This window comes from Panthera pardus, unplaced genomic scaffold, assembly GCF_024362965.1.
Source record: "Panthera pardus isolate Hobbes unplaced genomic scaffold, ASM2436296v1 HiC_scaffold_16, whole genome shotgun sequence".
In the NCBI taxonomy this organism is placed as follows: Eukaryota; Metazoa; Chordata; class Mammalia; order Carnivora; family Felidae; genus Panthera; species Panthera pardus.
Genome location: NW_026526721.1, coordinates 130859710 through 130877436, shown reverse-complemented (window position 1 = coordinate 130877436; position 17727 = coordinate 130859710). Strand labels below are relative to the sequence as shown.

At 38.1% G+C, this 17727-nt stretch overlaps 1 protein-coding gene across 2 annotated transcripts in view; it reads right to left on the bottom strand.

The window, feature by feature from the left end:
• PIK3R4 (phosphoinositide-3-kinase regulatory subunit 4) overlaps positions 1–194 on the bottom strand; it is a 77907-nt gene extending 77713 nt beyond the window's left edge. The window contains exon 1 of one of the 2 annotated variants that reach the window (XM_019436224.2): positions 134–194. The gene's annotated coding sequence lies outside the window, so the exon portion shown is untranslated. The remainder of the gene's footprint in view (positions 1–133) is intronic. The other variant, XM_019436216.2, reaches the window with a different exon arrangement.
• Positions 195–17727: the final 17533 nt, after the last annotated feature.

Here is a 17727-nt window from a genome sequence, read left to right as displayed (position 1 = left end):
TAAGCAAACGTAAACTCCTATGTGTTAAGTCAGTGAAATGTTGACATCATTTGCTACAGTTGTTAGTCTTACCTTAACCAATACATTCATCTTCCAAATCTCTATCATTCCTTACCTCTTCTGGGCTACTCACCTCACCAGTGCACTTCCAATCCTGTGAGGTATCCATGTGGATTCCCTGTAATCCTTGCATCCTAAGGAAAAGGAGTAAAAGAGAATTCCTAATGTAATAGTAAACATTTTCTTTTTTTGTAGAAATTGCCAGCTAACAGAGGTAAAGGGAATCATAGGAAATTATCACTGTGTAACTGCAATATAATAATTGATTGCCACAAAGACTATCAATGGATTCTACATGCATCAGGCAGAAAGGGTTGGGGCAACAAGATAGACTCATGGTGTCCAAGGAATAGCTACAGATTACTTTCTAGGTCAGGAAGCGTGGAGAATGAATCTTTTCATTCATTTAGTGGGAAATTCTGGCAGTGAACCCTTTATCGAAGTGATCAAACTTAATATTGCTAAGAGTAGGTATTGCAAGTAGTATTGCAAGGCTCCTGATATAATGCAATGGACAGTACACAGTATCACCCAGGAAGCATTCTTACCAAGAATGTTTAACTTGAATCTAATCAAGCCTCTAGACCTCACTGTCCAATATGATAGGCACTAGCCATATCTGACTATTGAGCACTTGAAGTGTGGCTACTCCAAATTGAGATGCGCTGTAAGTGTGTAAAAAAAACACACAGGATTTAAAGAACTTAGCACAAAAAAAATTGAAAAAAGTATCATTGATATCTTTTAATATTGACTATATATTAAAATAATATTTCCGATATATTGGTTTAAATAAATATCTTCTTAAAACTAATCTGGTTTTTTCTTTACTTTTTAAAGTGTAGCTACCAGATGACTTTAAATTCTATAAGTGGCTCATGCTACATTTTTATTTGATAGCCTTTCTCTGGACTGAACTTCAGCTTATAAAAAGTAAAAGAGATAGAGGAATAATTTAAGCAATACCATCAGGAAACAATCTGACAAACCCAGAAAATGGAACATCAGCCTGGATTCTTCAAAAAGTCAATACTATGAAAAACATGGAGAGACTTTTCTAGAGTAAAAGATTCAAAGAGACATAAGACTCAAATGCAATGTACAAACCTCAACCTGACCCAGGATTAAAAAAGCTATGAAGATATTTCATGCATATTTGGGGAAATTTAAATATGGATTGAATATTTCAGAGTGAAAGAAATGGCAGAAAATGTTATTAAAATTGGTAATTATTTCATTCTGCTATCACTTCCCTGTATCTTATTTAAAAACACCTAAGCTGCCTGACCTATAGCTGTTTCATAATTACATAAGGGATTAGTAGACAGAGAGAGAGCTAGCCCCCAGTTACCTTCAAATGTGTAATGTTAGGTGAAACTTTATTCTTGAAAAAATGGGAATGCAAAGGCTAAACCAAGTTGGTTTTTTTTTTTTAACGTTTATTCATTTTTTGAGAGAGACAGAGAGTGAATGGGGGAGGGGCAGAGAGAGAGAGGAAGACACAGACTGTGAAGCAGGCTCCAGGCTCTGAACTGAAGCACAGAGCCCTACACGGGGCTCCAACTCACAGACCATGAGATCATGACCTGAGCCAAAGTCGAATGCTTAACCAACTGAGCCACCCAGGCACCCCTAAACCAAGTTTTTAAAAGAAGATGATAGTTGTCCTGAAAATCAAATCATTTTAATGATAATAAGTCCTATAAGATAAAGTACAGGGTGTGTGAGATGATGTAATGGGGGGGAGGGGTGCATTCAGGGAGGAGCTTCCTGAACTGTTGGCATTTAATCTGGGACTTGAAAGATGAGCAAGTTTTGGTTACAAAAAGAGTAGGGGAAAGAATCTTCTAAGCAAAGGAAAGAGTAAATGTGAAGGCTTCCTGGTGGGGAGAAGTTTGACAGGTTAGAAGCAAAGAGGCCATTGCAGGGGCCTGAGAAGGACAGTGAGAGATGATGGATGTGGGCAAACAGAATCCATCTAGAGTGCCGTTCCTCTACTTTGCCACTTTTTTCCCACTTCTACTCCTGTACCAATTCTCTCCCACAAAGGATTTAAACTGACTTTACAAGTTTAAGTCAGATGATGAAAAGGGAAACAATAAAGGGTAATTAAAAGGAGCAAAGAAATAGTACTTTAACTTCAGATGAGTTTTCTATTTAGCTTTGAAATTACGACAACAAATCCCAAAAAGGAAATTTGTGGTTCACATAGTTCTCATTGTCTGGTAAAGGAAAACAGACTAATTAATATAGGAAAAAAACCCACACATTTTCCCTAGACCAACTTCAAGGTGAGATTTCTTTCTTTGAGTCTTTGTAGAAAAGACACCAGTTATCAAGTTAAGTAGGCACCATGAATAGAATTTTCCTAGTGTTGAGTAAATGGTTCAGCAAATATGGTGCCTACTGGTTGGGCCCCATTCAATAGTATGCTTAGAGCATCTTCTGTTTTTCTAGATACTTGATCTCCATCTAACTTCCCTCTTAGGTGACTTTTTCTAGTTCTGTGTATTTAAATATCAATATGCTGATAATGCTATTTTTTTTTTCTCTCAAACCCTTACCTGGCCCCTGAGCTCATATATCCAGTATCCTTTTGACTTTTATACTTGAGCTTATAGTAATAACTTGCTAAGTTGGGGGGGAGCTAAGATGGCATCATAGTAGGAGGAGCCTAGGCTTGTCTCTCCTTTAAACACAGCTAGATAAATATCAAATCATTCTAAATACACAAGAAATCAACCTGAGGACTGACAGAACAAACTGCATAACCAAAGGGAGAGAAGAGATCACATCAAGGAAGGCAGGAAGTATGGAGATGTGGTTTGAGGGAGAAAAGAATCACGGATGTTGCAGAGGGGAGGAAGCCCTGGTTGCAGAGAAAGGCAAGGGGGAGGGGAGAGAAAGAAAGAGAGAGAGAGGCACCCAGGGCAAGGCACAAGGAGAACATTTCCCCAAAGGCAGGCTGGGAAAATGAAAGGGACTGATTTTCATGAGTTTTTGTAACCCATGGGGATTCAAGACTGGGATTTTAGGGGTCTGTGGGCTTGGCTGGGATAGAGCCCAGAAGGTGCTGCCCTGCTCCTGGAGAGAAGGCAAGCAAGCAACCCTAGGGCTGACAGCAAGATCTGAGAGGATCACCTAAGGAATACGAGGAGGAAATTGTTCACTCTTCTTGGAGCACATCTGAGAGAGGTGGCATTCGCAGAGACACCTCTCCAGGGTCAAAAGAGCCAAGCTGCCATTTCCCTCCCCCAGCCCTCAACATAGGCCCGGACACACCTGTTGAGAGTGGCTAACCCAGACACTGGCTGTTTAGCCTGCTTTGCTCCGAATCCCATGTGCCTGTGTTCTGGCACAGCTCCCTTACTCGATCAAACCTGCAACAGTCCCAGCATGGACAGACCCTTTCCCAGAGGACCAGCACCGGTCCCTGCCACACCAGGTCCCTAAAGGTTGGAGTTTTAAAAGTCAGCAGGCTTGCCTGGGAGAGAGTCCAGAGGGTTCTGCACTGCTCCTAGAGAGAAGGCAGGCAAGCAACCCAGAGACAACATAAGACAGAGATCTGAAAAATGCCTGGGATACATGAGGGGAAATTATTTGCTCTTCTGGGGTGCTTCCCTGAGAGCAGCAAGCACTGAGTCCCTCTCCAGGGACAAAGAAGCTGGCTGGGGCCATTTCCTTCCTGTGTCCTTCAGCATAAACCAACTTCAGTAAATAGAACAGTGCCAACACTGGCTGCCCAGCCTGCTTACACCAAGTCCTGCCCTCTTGCACCCTGCTGTTACTGCTTTTTTCCTACAAGTGTGCCTAAGGGCCAACACAGTGGACCCTGTCCCCAGAAGACCAGCAGAAACCTCTGCATGCACCACATCTACCAACCATAGAGTTCTGCAAGGCTTCAGTTCTACTGGAAGAAGCATGAGATCTCATTTAACAAGCACTGGAGCACACCTCATTAAAATGTGCCATACTCTGGCCAAGGTCCAAATACTGCCCACTACAGGCAAGGAGAACCTCTGCAAATGACTGACCTGAGGGATAGAGCAGCCAAAGCATAGCGGTAGAGTCCACACAGCATATGCCAAGACATTCCCTGAAGCACCAGGCCCTGGACATCATATGACTTCTTCTTCATAAAGCAATTACTCTCAGGAACAAGAAATATAACAGGCTTTTTTAACACAGAGAAGACAGAGACCTAGACAAAATGCCAAGATGCAGTTATTCACCCCAAAAGAAAGAACAAGAAAAGGTCACAGCCATAGATCTAATCAGAACAGATATAAGTAATATACCTGATAGAAAACTTAAGGCAACAATCATAAGGATACTCACTAGGCTTGAGAAAACTATGGAAGACATCAGGAAAACTCTATTGCAAAGATAACAATCTAAAAAACAATCAGGCAGAAATGAAAAATGCAATAAATGAGATTCAAAACCAGCTGGATGTAATGACCACAAGGATGGAAGAAACAGAGGAATGAATAAGTGATGTTAAAGATGGTTATAGAAAATAATGAAGCTGAACAAAAGAGAGAAAGGAAAATCATGGATCACAAGAGTAGACTTAGGGAACTCAGAGACCCCATCAAATATAGTAACATTCATATCATAGGAGTCCCAGAAGAAGAAGAGAGAGAAAAAGCATTTGACAAAGTACAACATCAATTCAAGATAAAACCCCTCAACAACGTAGGGACAGAGGGAATATACCATACCCTAACATCACAAAGGCCATATATGAAAGATTGGTAGCTAATATCATACTCAATGGGGAAGAATTGAGAGCTTTCCCCTACGGTAAGGAACAAGACAGGGATGTCCACTCTCACCACTGTTATTTAACATAGTACTGGAAAACTTCATGTAGAAAATGCTAAAGACTCCACCAAAAAATTGCTAGAACTGATACACAAATTCAGTAAAGTTGCAGGATACAAAATCAGTGCACAGAAATCTGTTGCATTTCTACACACTACTAATGGAAGCAGCAGAAAGAGAAATCAAGGAATCAATCCCATTTACAATTGTACTAAACACCATAAGATATCTAGGAATAAACCTAACCAAAGAGGTAAAATATCTGTATTCTGAAAAGTGTAGAAAACTGATAAAATATATTGAAGATGATACAAATAAATGGAAAACCATTCCATGCTCATGGATTAGAAGAAAAAATATTGTTAAAATGTCTATATTACCCAAAGCAATCCACACATTTAATGCAATCCCTATCACAATATCACCAATATTTTTCACAGAGCTGGAACAAACAAACCTAAAATTTGTATGGAACCACAAAAGACCCCAAATAGCTAAAGAAATCTTGAAAAAGAAAAACAAAGCTGGAGACATCATAATTCCAGATTTCAAGTTACATAACAAAGCTGTAGTGATCAAGACAGTATGGTACTGGCACAAAAACAGACACATAGATCAATGGAACAAAATAGAAAACTCAGAAATGGACCCACAACTGTATGGTCAACTAATCCTCGACAAAGTAGGAAAGAATATCCAATCAAAAAAAGACAGTCTCTTCAACAATTGGTGATGGGAAAACTGGACAGCAACATGCAAAAGAACAAAACTGGACCACTTTCTTACACCATACACAAAAATAAGCTCAAAATGGATGAAAAACCTAAATGTGAAACAGGAAACCATAAAAATCCTAGAGGAAAACACAGGCAGCAACCTTTTTGACCTCGGCCACAGCAACTTCTTACTAGGCACATCTCTAGAGGCAAGGGAAACAAAACTAAAAGGCAACCTTCAGAATAGGAGAAGATATTTGCAAATGACATACCTGATAAAGGATTAGTTTCCAAAATCTATAAAGAATTTATAAAACTCAACACCCAAATACCAAATAATCCAGTTAAAAAGTGGGCAAAAGACATGAACAGACATTTTTCCAAAGAAGACATACAGATGACTAACAGACACAAGAAAAGATGCTCAACATCACTCATCATCAGGGAAACACAAATCAAAACTACTATGAGATACTATCTTACACCAGTCAGAATGGCTAAAATTAACAACACAGGAAACTACAGATGTTGGCGAGGATGTGGAGAAAGGGGAACCCTCTTACACTGTTGGTGGGAGTACAAACTGGTGTAGCCACTCTGGAAAACAGTATGGAGTTTCCTCAAAAAATTAAAAATAGAACTACCTTATGATCCAGAAATTGCATTACTAGGTATTTATCCAAAGTATACAAAAATACTGATTCAAAGTATACATGCATCCAGATGTTTATAGCAGCCTTATCAACAATAGCCAAATTATAGAAAGAGCCCAAATGTCCATTAATTGATGAATGGATAAGGAAGATGTGGTGTATATACATACATATATATACATATGTGTGTGTGTGTGTATATATATATATATATATATATATATATATATATCAGTTAGAGAAAGACAAATACCGTATGATTTCACCCATATGTGGAATTTAAAAAACAAAACAGATGAACACAGGAGAGAAAAAAGAGAGAGAGAGGTGAACCAGGAAACAGACTCTTAACCACAGAGAACAAACTGAGGGTTACTGGAGGGGAGGTTGGAAGGGGAATGGGTTAAATGGGTGAGGGGCATTAAGGACAGCATATGTTGTGATAAGCACTGGGTGCTATATGTAAGTGATGAATCACTAAATTCTGCCCCTGAAACTAATATTACACTGTATGTTAACTAACTGGAATTTAAATAAAATCTTGAAAAAAATAATAAAAGCTCCCACTTATATAGGGCTTAAAACATGCCAGATATTAATTCATTTAAACTGCCAATTAATTCCATAAAGTAGATGCCATTACATCCCCATTTTTCAGAAGATAAAATGGAGACAGAGGTAAATAACTTACCTAAGATCACATTCTCAGTAAGTCAAAAGTAGTAGATGAGAAACACAAAGATACTGATGTGTTAAACAAGAACATGTGCTAGTTTTTGAGTACACAACAATATTTGACCAGGTAGTAAGTTTATTGGTGGTCTGTTCATTAATGAGTTTTTTTTATGATCGTTGTTCTTATGCTCAGCATTGTAACTTTGGGCATTAGATAATAAATACATGAGAAATGAAGAGTTCCTGTAGCACCATTACAACATGACTGAGATAATGAGATATAATGGTACTAAATGAGATAATGCCAACATGTATAGGATTTTTACGCATTCAAATGCGTGGGTCTATCCATTTGAAAGACAATATACCAATGTTAAAAGAAATTCTCTCTCATTGGTTTATATTTTTTAAAGTTAAAATTTTAAATGCTAATTTTCTATATGTATTACTCTTTTGTCTTACAGTTAATATGTTTTATTATAGATATGTGAGAAAACATAAAAAAGGGACAGATGTATAAGTCTGGTAATACTTTAGTGTGTAGCTATTCTTCCTCATTGTTTTTAATTTCTAGTTGTTCATATTTATTTTTCACAAAAATGGGCTCGTACTATATATATTGATTAACCAATGAAAATTTCACCCAGTTTGGAAACCTGAGATGTATAATGTATATGGATGTATACATCCATACGTATGTATATGTATAATAAGATGGATGAGCTTATGAGTATATAGAAGACCTTATATATCTATACATTGTATTGGTCAATGTTTTTATGAATATTTGACCAAGATAAATGATCATTTCTGAAGTCATTTCAGACACTTCAGACTCCTCCAACAAACTTCTCCGTTGCCTGCCTCTTGCACAGAGGTTGTGAAAGCTGTATATTTGTCTTCCCAGTCTCCCTTGCACTAGGAATGGCCATGGGATTTTTTTTGTCCAACAAGATACAAGGAGAAATCTGCTGGCACCACCTTTTCCCCTCTGACCTTCCAACATTGATGACATATGAGATCTTCAGAGCTATAGTATCTATAATATTACCATGATGAAGAGGCATGAGAGAAAGGCAAAGATAATCCCAATAATGTTGGCCCTAATAGTGGTCAAGCCTCTGAACCAATGTCAGTGGTCCCAGTCTTCAAATTTCTGATTGCATGAGAAAAATAAACATTTGTTTAAGCCACTGTTGGCTGGATTTTCTATTACTTATAACCAAAAATCTTTTTTAACTGATAGAATCCTGTAAAAAGTTAACGAATTTATTTTACTCTAGAATTTTAAAGTCACTTAATTCCAGGGGACACCAGTGTTGAGTTTGCAATTATACTGAAGATGACTTTCATATTACAGTGTGACCTTTACAGTCTCTTGTTTGTAGCAGGCAAGTATGCCCATGTGGCTTAAAAAATAAAACTAAACTCATGGCCTTTAGTTCATGTGTTTCTAACAGCTGAATATGGTTTGCTTGTAGGAATATAAATTCCCCTAAAATGTTAATTGATTCAGTTTGACAGTGCTTGCCATATCATGAATCAACATCGTGATGTTTCTGTGGACTAGTGATCAAGATGGTGGTATAGAGAAGAATCTGGTAGTTACAGTATAGGTATGTTTGTTTTGAATGTTTTGTTTTTAATGGAATTCAGGAAGATTGAGACTTATTTCTTTTAGGAATTGGAATGCCTGTGCGTTGAAGGGAGAGACAGTATAACATCACTATTAGGGGCTAATCCTAATCCTAATCAAGTAATATTATACCCTCTTAATTGCTTATATATGTATATAATGCACATTAGGGAACTGATTTAACCTACATGTTTTAAGTTTTTAATTTTAATTCCAATATAGTTAACACACAGCATTATATATATTAGTTTCAGGTATACAAGATAGTGACTCAACAATTCTATATACTATTATTCAGTTCTCATCATGATAAGTGTACTCTTAATCCCCTTCACCTATTTTACCCATCTCCCCACCCACTTCCCCTCTCATAACCAGTTCGTTCTCTATAGTGAAGAAGCTGTTTAGCTACATGTTTTAATTATCTATTGCTGTATAAGAAATTATCTCAAGACATAGTGGTTTAAAATAAAAAGAATTTACTATCTCTCATGGTTTCTGTGGACCTGGAATTCAAACAGGGAGAGCTTATCTCTACGATGTCTGAGGTCTCAGACGGAGACATAAAGGCTGGCAGTTGAACTCATTTGAAGGCTCTGTAACTCCCGTGTCTGGAGGTTGGTCCCGGCTGTGGTGGAGGTCTAGCTGGAGTTGTCTGCTGCAATAGCCACACACAGCCTCTCCAAGTGACCTGGCTGACCTCACAACATAGTAGATAGGCTCCAAGTTCAGGCCCCCAGTGAGAGAGAGCCAAGGGGAAGTTGTGTTGCCTTCTATAATCTAGCCTCAGTGACACAATGTCACATCCGCCACCTCATATTGGGTAAGGTAGTCACAAAGTTCCACCCAGTTTCAAGAGAAAAAAATCAATAGACCTCTCGATGAAGGCATACCAAGGTCACCTTACAAGAAGAGCAAGTGTGGTGAAGCATATATACGACATGGGGATAGGATCTTTGGAAAACATACCATACTATATTATACTGCCATACTATATATACTGTTATCCCACCTCATTAATAAACAGCCATGCCACAAGTGTTTTGAAGATATTGACAATGTCCAAAGATATTTTTTATTGTCTTAACAAGATGGGGGGAGGGGCAGGGTTGCTACTGACATCTAGTTGTTAGAGGCCCGGGATGCTGCTAAACATCCTACAATGTACAGAACACACACACACACACACACACACACACACACACACACACAATTAGCCTCAAAACAGGTTGAGGAATCCTGTCTTAGAGTATTAGCACTCTATATGTATTTAAAATAATAAGACAGAAAGTAGAGGGACCTATAGAAAACATCAAAATCCTGAAAGTCTTCCAACTGAAACATTTACTTTGATATTTGATATTATGTGTTATTTATGATCTACAAATAGCAAAGGTCGTTACTTAATCAAACCTTGATTCCAAATAGGATATACTGAATGAACATCAACTCTCAGCGGACATGAATAAATAGAAAGAACCCCTGTTTGTGGAACAAAAGAATTTATATTGTTAAAATGTCCACACTACCCAAAGCCATCTATAGATTCAATGTAATCCCTATCAAAAGTCTAATGACAATTTTTCATAGAAATAGACAAGCCAATCCTCAAATTTGTATGGAACCACAAAAGACCCCAAATAGCCAAAGCAATTCTGAGAAAGAAGAACAAAGCTGGAGGCATAAACTTCCTGATTTCAAACTATACTCTAAAGCCACAGTAATAAAATTACTATGGTACTGGCATAAAATGGACACATCCTGGGGCCCCTGGGTGGCTCAGTCAGTTAAGCATCTGACTCTTGGTTTCGCCTCAGGTCATGATCTTACAGTTTGTGAGTTTGAGCCCCACGTTGGGTTCCACGCTGACAGTGCGGAGCCTGCTTGAGATTCTCTCTCTCCCTCTCTCTCTGCCCTTCCTCTGCTCCCTCTCTCTGTCTCTCTCAAAATAAATATATAAACTTAAACAAAAATTTTTAAATGGACACATACCAATGGAGCAGAACAGAGAACCAAGAAACTAACCCTTGCATATATGGTTAACTAATATTTGACAAAGGAGCCAAGAAAACACTGTAGGGAAAGGATTGTTTCTTCAATAAATGATAATGGAAAAATTGGATAAACTCATGTAGAATGAAATTGGACGTCTATCTTACACCACTCACAAAAATTAACTCAAAATGGATTAAAGACTTCAATTTGACCTAAAACCAGATAACTCCTAAAAGAAAATATAGGGGAAAAGCTCTTTGGCATTGATCTTAGAAGTGGTTTTTTGGATATGACACCAAAAGCATAGGCAACAAAAGCAAAAAGGAATAAGTGAGACTACATCAAACAAAAAGCTACTGCAGGGGCGCCTGGGTGGCTTGGTCGGTTAAGCGTCTGACTTCGGCTCAGGTCATGATCTCACGGTCCGTGAGTTCGAGCCCCGCGTCAGGCTCTGTGCTGACAGCTCAGAGCCTGGAGCCTGTTTCAGATTCTGTGTCTCCCTCTCTCTCTGCCCCTCCCCTGTTCATGCTCTGTCTCTCTCTGTCTCAAAAATAAATAAACGTTAAAAAAATACTTTTTTTCAAAAAGCTACTGCAGAGCAAAACAAAATCTAACAAAATGAAAAGGCAACTTAAGAATGGAAGAAAATATTTACAAATCATATATCTGATAAGGGGTAAATATCCAAAATTATATTATAAAGAACCCACACAATTAAATAGCAAAAACAAACAATCCAATTACAAAATGGTCAGAGGAAATGAATACAGATTTTTCCAAAGACATGCAGATGATCAACAGACACATGAAAAGGTGCTCAACATCACTAATCATCAGGGAAATACAAATCAAAACTTGAAGGAGTTATCACGTGATACCTATTAAAATGGCTATGGTAAAAAAGACAAGAGACAACAAGTGTTGGTGAGGGCGTGTAGAAAAGGAAATCCTTGTTCACTGCTTGTGGGAATGTAAATTGGTCATGGTAAAGCCACTATGGGAAACTGTCTGGAGTTTGGACAAAAAAAAAAAACAAAAAACTACCAGGTGATCCAGCAATCCCACTTCTGGGTAATGAAATCAAGATCTCAAAGAGCTATCTGCACTCCCATATTCATCACAATATATTCATCATAGCCAAGATTGGGAAACAGCCTAAATATCCATTAGCAAATGAATGTATAAAGAAATGTGGTATGTACACACAATGGAATGTCATTCAGCCATGAGAAAGAAAGAAATCCTGGCATTTATGACAACACAGATAGATCTCAAAGGCATTATGCTAAGTGAAATAAAACAGAGAAAGACAAATACTGTATGATATCACTAAAAAAGCCAAACTCATGTAGTAGTTACCAGGGGCTGGGTGATAGGGGAAATAGGCAGGTGTTGGTCAAAGGGTATACACTTCTGGTGATAAGATGAGTAAGTTTTGGGGATCTAACATATAGTAAGGTGACTATAGTTAACATTACTGTATTGTGTGCTAGGCAGTTGTTAAGAGAGTAGCTATAAAATGTTTCACCATAAAAAGAAATGGCAATTATACAAGATTATGAAGGTGTTAGCTAACACTGTGGAGCTAATCATTTAGAATATGCATCAAGTCAACACCTTAAACTCATACAATGTTACATGTCAAATATACCTCAAGAAAACTGGACAGAAAGAAAAAACTCTCAGGGAATGAAATGAGTCTATTAAATATATATTCCATTATTTTTACCTACCTTATACCTCTACACCTAAAGGGCATTTTTGTCATAGGCTTGTTACCCTTTGTATGAGTACGTTATTTGTGAACTACTTGTTAGCCCATTTGTCTTAAAAAATGTTTTTGTCTGGTTCTCACCATCCTCTCCCTCCTCCTGAAATCTAAGCTCAGAGGAAATCAACAATTTTAATATAGGGCATGAAGAGATGTAATTTCCTTAAGGACCCTTGAACAACTCTTATCTTTTATTAAGTACCATACATGCTATATAAGCCTGTCCTTGCTGTTCTTCCTTTTTCCTATTGGTCATTCACTAAGCGTAAAAAGGCATCTAATTTTAAAGAGGCAGCTCTCGAATAAAGATAAAACGGGCAGGTTTCCCCCTCCTCTCCACAGTATGCCCCACTGGCTGCACACAAAACAATTATAACTCACCAGTCAGCCCTTTTCCAGGAGATAGCATCAGCAATTTTGCTCAGGGATTTTTTTTTCTTTTTTTTTTTTATGAACAATAGCAGAAATAATGGCCTAATTCACTTGAAAAAATCAAAAAAACTATTCCTGTTGTTTTCTCCGAAACAATACAATATTAACCCAAGTCTTTCCTAACCAAAGCCACACAATTATGCATTTTAATACTATGATGATTTTTAACAGTATTAAAGTGAAAGATATTCATTAGAGAAATATGTAACACTGAAAAATTAATGCCAGCTCAGAGGATAACACATTCTGATCTGTTTTAATTCCCTATGATGTAAATGTATTTTCAAGTTTGGTATGGATCCTAAGAGAGTCTACTTTGTCTTTCAGTGCTAGTCCTAACACTGAAGGACATGTCCTCAAGCCGTTAATGTAATTTGAAGGAAGATGCTTGAAATATCCTGTTACTTCAGGGAACAGAGAAGCCATGTTGATTTCAATGCCAAGAACAATGAATCCTTATCTCATTCCTTACAGTGCATGTCTGAGCTTCTCTGAGGTTCTCTTGATTTTCCCACCCCCTGCCCATTGGAAATAATCATATTAAAGAAGACAGGAAAAAAGACTTTTTAATATTTTATTCTAATTAAAATAAAATAGTAACTATAGAGACTGATGCAGTAGAAAACCTCTTTTCATCCTGGGGGCTGGGGAAAGGGTGAAAAGAGCTTTATGAACAGAATTCCACTAGAGGGCAGTGCATCCCAGTGGAGGATCCTGGCCAATGTTCACAGGTTGTTAGGATGATTAAGATTGTGTAGCGAACGTGAAAAATGTTTGTGATACTGTTAAGTGAAAACAAAATAGAATTCAGATACTCTGTTAAAAAAAAAATGTATGTTTGTGCACAAGAATCTCATAGTAGTTAAGAATTTAATCTTGATCTTAATCAGATCTCGGCTTCATCCCTATCTCCATCACTTACTGGCTCTGTGCCCTTGAATCAATTGTTTAAAAACCTCTAAGCCTCAGTTTCTACATCTGTAAAAGTGAGACAATTACAGACATCACACAGGCTCTTGTGAGCATTAAGAGGAATCATCTATATAAAATGTCCAGTGTAGTGCCAAACATATAGTTGCTCAACAAAAAAATAACAGGATGATGATGATAATGACAAAAAAAGAATACTAAAAACAAGCATAGGAAAATTAGAATAATTTAAGTTATTGGATTAAGCTGTTTCTAGGGTTTTTTATTGGAGAGTATGTAGTAGAATGTACATTTTAATCGGCTTTACATGAAACTATTCTCTTTCATAAGCATTCTGGTTTTTTCTGGTACCCTATCTTCAGCATTTTTAAATTTCAAAGAGAAAAACTTTCATGTTGCTACAAAATGTTATTTCTGTCATTTTAATATCTTGAATGTTATTATCACATTTTTGCTATTAATTTTCATTTCCTAACTGAATAATCTGTCAATATCCTGAGGGAAAAATGAAATATATAATTTATCTTTTAATATTTTAAAATATTAAACTTAAATGTCTTAAATTTATTCTTAATGAGCTATGTCGCCTCAGGCATGGTATAGTATTTCTCTTAGAACTCTCAGTCTAAAAAATTTTATCTGATGAAAAATAGAAATATTTAGTAAATTGTCACATGTGCCAATTACTCATAACAAAATGACTCTTTAAATGAGTTCCAGTAATCATTTAGGTGTTCCTTTGCAAAGTAACTGTATGTTACAGAGGCAAACAGGGCAGAGTGACTTAAGGCTAAAATATTCCATCACTGACAAGGAAAGGTCATTCAGAAATAAAGATTTAATGCCACTGAAATGATAGTGTGAGTCAAACTGGAAATATTTAATTTATAAAACTTTGATTTATATTGTTCACTCTGTTCTTAGCCTTTTAAAAGTAGCTGACTCACTACTTATCATGAGAAAAAGATCAAAAAAGCCAGCCCCTGGCAATAGCTACTATCTCAGGCGTTTGCCTGAATTATAACCACCATTCCTACACCATGACCATCACCAATGAACCAAGCTGACCATCATCTCTACCATCACCATTACTCCTTCTGCCTTGATCATTGTATACTTTTTTCATCTCCCTCCCTATTTGATCCTACCTGGTCTATTAATTAAGGGGAAGAAAATTACTTAGGGATTTCCTATACCTTATTGTATTCTAACCTCAGGTATAGGGGCACCTGGGTGGCTCAGTCACTTGAGTGTCTGACTGCAGCTCAGGTCATGATCTCACAGTCCATGAGTTCAAGCCCCACAATGGGGTCTGTGCTGACATCTCAGAGTTGTGTCTCCCTCTCTCTCTGCCCTTCCCTGCTTGCAATCTCTCTCTCTCTCTCTCTTTCTTTCTGAGATAAATAAGCATTAAAAAAAATCTTTAACCTCAGGTATAAATGAGAATACATCCTTATGAAATTAAAGATGGCGGGGGGGGGGCATCTGGGTGGCTCAGTCAGTTAGGCTTCTGAGTCTTGGTTTCAGTTCAGGTCGTGATCTCCCTGGTTAGTGGGTTCAAGCCCCATGTCCAGTTCTGAGCTGACAGTGCAGAGCCTGCTTGGGATTCTCTCTCTTTCCCTCTCTCTGCCCCTCCCCTACTTGAACTGTCTCTGTCTCTCTTAAAAAAAATAATAAAAAGATGGCAGGTACACACCTTCATATCTAAACCAGGAAAGACTCTTAGAACATCAGGTCATGATGACTACTCGGAAATATCATCAGAGAAGGAAGCCCAGGAGTTGTCCTCCCACCCACCTGCCAGTCACAAAGGTGCTCTGATGGATCCCAAGGGAAGTTCTCATCACTAGGTGTTACTTCAGAAAACAAGGGCCTCCATAAGTATCGAGATGAATGTGAAACTCAATGTGTATAAAATATGACAATAGCTTCAACTTAATTACCCTCTGATGTCACCCTTCTGGGGCCCTGGATCTTCAGGGCCCCAGCAATCTTCATCAGTTTTACAAGAACATTAATTTGCTAAATTACAGGACTCTCTTCAACATTCTGGATCTGAAAGTTATTTTATATAGTGTTTCCTAAACCTGGCTGATAATAAGAACCATGTCAGGGGGTGCCTGGGTGGCTCAGTTGGTTAACCATCTGACTTCAGCTCAGGTCATGATCTCCCAATTCATGGGTTCAAGCCCCATGTCAAGTTCTGTGCTGACAGCTCAGAGCCTGGAGCCTGTTTTGGAGTCTGTGTCTCCCTCTCTCTCTGCCCCTCCCCCACTCATGCTCGCTCACTTGAACTCGCTCTCTCCTTCTCTCTCTCTCAAAAAAATTAATAAATAAATAAATAAACATTAAAAAAAAAAAGAAAGAACCATGTCAGGAAGGTTAATTTTTTTGTTTTTGTAAAACAAGTTCTAGAGGCTCCAAGTTCTGTAAATTTTAAAAGCTCCATCAGGTGATTCTGATGATTCTCTAGGCTTGAGAACCACAGGACATAGATGATAGCCTCATCTCTTCACCAATCCTGGTATCACAAAATTCCTTGATCTGAGTAAACTTTGGCTAATGGCAATAGGCCCACTGTGCGCTCAGACCAAGAAATAAGTTCTTAACAGCCTGAGGTGGAATCCCTGTCTTCTCTTCTCCCTGCTTAGCTATGGCCCCCAAAGGCATTAAACTCAATCTAAAATGGATGACAATGGGAGACCACCAGGCTTTGGGACATAGTTGGTGCAAGAACTCTTTAGCTATCCAGCCCCAGTTTTCAGCTGACCAAGAAGATGCTGTAGGTCTTATTAGAGTCCCAGAACTCTGCTAAAGAGGCCCGGGGGTCAAGGATTCAAAAGCCTCTGGTCTCTAGGATGATGGGCTCTGTTTCACAACCTGAAAAACTCTCATCCACAAACCACCCTAGATGACTCCATTTAAAATCTTAACCAGAAACAGTGTGGAGGGTCCTCAAAAAATTAAAAATAGAACTACCCTACGACTCAGCAATAGCACTACTAGGAATTTACCCAAGGGATACAGGACTGCTGATTCACTGGGACACATGTATCCCAATATTTATAGCAGCGCTTTCAACAATAGCCAAATTATGGAAAGAGCCTAAATGTCCATCAACTGATGAATGGATAAAGAAGCTGTGGTTTATATATACAATGGAATACTACTTGGCAATGAGAAAGAATGAAATCCTGCCATTTGCAGCAACGTGGATGGAACTGGAAGGTACTATGCTGAGTGAAATAAGTCAGTCAGGGAAGGACAGATATCATATATTTTCACTCATATGTGGGTCTTGAGAAACTTAACAGAAGACCATGGGGGAGGGGAAGGTGAAATATAATCACAAACAGAGAGGGAGGGAGGCAAACCACAAGAGACTCTTAAGAGTCTCTCACAGAGAACAAACTGACAATGGATGGTGGGGGGGGAGGGGGAGGGAAAATGGGTGATGGGCATTGAGGAGGGCACTTGTTGGGATCAGCACTGGGTGTTATATGTAAGCCAATTTGACAATAAATGATATTTAAAAAATAAATGAAAATTCAAAAACAAAAAAACAAAAAAACCTTAACCATTGGGACACCTGTTGGTTCAGTCAGTGGAACTTGTGACTTTTGATCTTGGCATTATAGGTTTGAGCCCCATACTGGGCACATATATTACTTTAAAAATAAATGAATAAAATTATTTTTAAAAACCTCTAACCATAATCATCAGAGACTTTAAGAGTTAGGAATAGGTCAAGGTGATGTGAAGATCTAATACATTCTTTTCCAACTCTAAACCTAAAAGGGGATATTCTGGCAATGGACTTTATGACTTTATTTCAGACTTCTCCCCTCCCCCAGACAAAAACATTATCCTACTTGTGATTATTCTAAAAAAAAAAAAAAGTGTATTCCCTCTCCACCACTGTCCCCCTCCAACATATGTACCAGCTACTGCCTCTTTGATCATCAAGGAAATCATGTCTCTCCATAGAAGAGCCAATCCTCGTAGCTTCTGACTCTACTAGCTTCTTTATAT